The sequence below is a fragment of the Vitis riparia genome, chromosome 9, assembly GCF_004353265.1.
Source record: "Vitis riparia cultivar Riparia Gloire de Montpellier isolate 1030 chromosome 9, EGFV_Vit.rip_1.0, whole genome shotgun sequence".
NCBI classification, from domain to species: Eukaryota; Viridiplantae; Streptophyta; class Magnoliopsida; order Vitales; family Vitaceae; genus Vitis; species Vitis riparia.
Window position 1 is genome coordinate 17,478,713 of NC_048439.1, and position 3,429 is coordinate 17,482,141.

Below are 3,429 nucleotides of genomic sequence, written 5' to 3' on the forward strand. Positions count from 1 at the left end.
ATAGATGGGACGCCAACAATATAATCAGATGGTCACATCGTTGCCCTTGGAAGGCAATTGCACATATTCTTCAAGTTTTTTCTACATGCACTCACTTTGTGGTGGGTGATGAGACCAAGATTCGTTTTTGGAAAGATCTATGGTGGGGAGACTAACCTCTTTGTTTACAATTTCCTAGATAACTAAAAACCTTTCTAATTTAGCTATCTTGGGTAATAATGCTTCTTTGTCTTAGGATCTTGTCTTATAATGCAGTCTAACTGATGTGGAGATTGTGGATCTTGAAAGACTAATGTCCTTACTTTCCCATGTTCATTTGACTCTTTCTATTCTAGATGCAAAAGCTTGGGTACCGTCCTCTTCGAGAGTTTTCTTAGTAAAATCGTTTTTTTCAACCTTATCCAATGTCTCAGATTCTGCTCCTTTATACCCAACTAATTTTTTTGTAGAAATTAAAAGTCCCTTCTAAGGTCAAGGCTTTTGCATGGTTAGTGACACATAAAAAGGTAAATACCAATGACATGCTATACTTGAGAAGGCCTTTCAAAAGCCCTTAGCTTTGATTGGTACATCCTATGTAAGAGGAGTAGAGAGACGATTGATCATCTCTTATTGCATTGTTCGATTACTTTGGGATTGCGGCATAGGATATTTTCATAGGCTAGGATGACATTGGTTTAGCCAGACAGTATTTGCGATATGATGGTGATTTCCTTTAAGTGTTTTGGGAATTCTATTAAAGGCAAGACTCTTTGGAGGATGGTGTCTCTCTTTGTTGTGGATTGTGTGGGGAGAGAGAAATGCTAGAATTTTCGAGGACACTTGGAAGATGTCGAAGATGATGTGGGATTTGCTTCATTTCTATGTTTCTTTTTGGTCTTACTATATGACATTTTAAACCTTATTCTTTCAGTGTAATTCAACTTAGTTGACTTTTGATATGTACACCCTAGGGTTGGGTTTACAGGGTCAAAAGTTGTTATACTTGTGTAGGCCTTTTGTACTTTTTGTATATCATGGGGAGGATTTCTCATCCTTCTCATGTTTCTATTCTCAATTAATACATATGTTTGTTTCTGATAATTTTTTTTTTCCCAACAAAAACCTTAATGATTGGGAAAACATAGATTTGGTGTTGGCACCTAGGATGTAGCTTGGGGTAGTGCCCTTTTGGTAAGCCTAACCACTATTGTAGTGGTGTAGGGTGGAGGGCTTGAGTAAGAGCCTCTCTCGAGGTTTGTTTCATTGAGTAAGAGCCTCCCTTGAGTTTGATATCACACCTATCTTTCTATAATGTAGTCGTGTCCCTCACTTTGGCAATAGATGTTAATCCTTGGATTGGATGGGTCCTTCCTCTTGAAAATCCTTCTTTCTTTCCTTTTATCTAGGGTGGATAAGTCGATTTATCTTTTGCTAGTAGGACAAATTTGGAGATTCAAAGTTTACCTTGAATTGAAAGACTTTATATAGTTAGTGGCTTATAGTAAAGAGAATATAAGCTATCCTCTTAAGGTTAGAAGACCCTACAAAGTTATTGACCCTGATGATTGTGTTTCAAGTAGGAAGAGTAGAGAAAATAGATTACTCAGTGTTGGATATACTTTCTACTTTTTGTTCTTAAAATAAAAAAAATCAGTAGTAAATTTTATATAAGATGCAAGAACTCTTAAAAGTTTACATGAAAAAAGTAATGGTTCTGAAAACTATTTAAAAAAATTGAGGTATTAGAAAGTTTTTAGTACCTCAAATTTTAAAATTTCTAAAATGATTTTTAAAGAGATAAGGTGAATCTATTCTTTTTGTACAAGATGTTTTACTTTTTTATAGAAGTTTCTGATTTTAAAAACAAAAAATAGGAAGTGTATCAAAACAGACATTTAGTTTCCCATTGCTTGTTTCTTGTGATCTTTGGTTGTGTATCTTTTCTATGGTGGGTATTTAGTGTTCTTTTAAGGATTTGTTAGGGATAATAGGAGCAAAGTTAGTTGATGCCTTCCAAATCGAGGGAAAGGCCAGGATATTTGAATAATAGATAAAGGTATGGTGTATACTTCTTGTTGCCCCCTTTGGGTTTTCATTATTAGGGAGTTCACTATCGTTTTCTTTATTTTGAATTTGGGTCCAAAGCAACATATGTTACTCCCTTCAATGAGTGTTCTTATTTTTAAGCTCCATACCTTTTGGGTTTTACCTGGAGCCTTAACAGGATGTGATATTTTTGTTCATGTCATTCTTCCTACATGTGACTTTCATTTCAATTCTCTATTAGAGTTGTTTGTTTTGTACGAAAAATACCTAATGATTTTTATGGTGAAAAAACATCCTCTGCCTCCCCACTATTATCAAAGGTAAGCCTCGGTGGTAAATGTTGCAAACCATGGGTGAAGTGGTTTGCTTTAGACAAGGTGTCTCCGATCATAGCTATGTATGTTGTGAAAAACACAATTTGTGTGTAAAGATGAATGAATGGTGCAGTGAGTGTTTTCCTTTTTTTTGGAGTAATCCACATTAACTATCTCTATTTTTAATAGAAATAACCAAAGATTAGCCTTTAAATAGGTCATCTATGATAGCCATCGAATGATGCATAAACACCAATAGCTATTCTTAGATAAAATGCCAGCTATTCTAGGTTTTACTTCTCCTTTTTTCCCCACTATTGAAACCTTAAGCACCGTTATGCTTAGGGATTTCCTTTGGGGAGGCGGGAATCTGGAGCGAAAACCTCATTTAGTAAGATGGGAATTGGTGTTCTTAAGTAAAAAGAAAGGGGGTTTGGGGGTCAAGTGCCTTTCCACATTCAATAAGGCTCTTCTTTGCAAATGGAATTGGCGATTTGCGAATGAAAGAGGGGTTTTGTGGAATCAAGTGATTAGAGGGAAGTATGGGGAAGAAAGAGGGGGGTGGTGCTTTCGGGAAATGAGAGAGGCGTATGATGTTGAGTTATGGAAAGGGATAAAGATGATATGAGATATTGTGAGAACTAGGATTTCCTTCTCAGTAGGTAATGAGCATAGGGTGAGATTTTGGAGGGATAAGTGGTGTGGGGATTTTCCTTTGTGTGTGTCATTTCTGTCCTTGTTTGCTTTAGCTGTTGATGAGAAGGCATGGGTGGTGGATATTTGGGACTCCTCAACTGAGGAGGGTAGGGGGGGATGGAACCCTTGCTTCTCTAGATCCTTTAATGATTGGGAGGTGGAGGAGGCGGAAAGCTTCTTGATGCGGCTGCATGGGAAGAGAGTGTGTGGTAATGTGTAAGACATGGTGTTTTGGAACGAAACAAAGAGTGGGAAGTTCTTGGTCAAATCCCTCTACTATGCTCTAAAGCTGGATAGCTCTTCTTCATTTCCCCCAAGTTGCATTTCGAATGTGTGGGTGTAGCCCAAGATTAGCATTTTGCTAGGGAGGCTACATGGGCCTAAGCTTTAA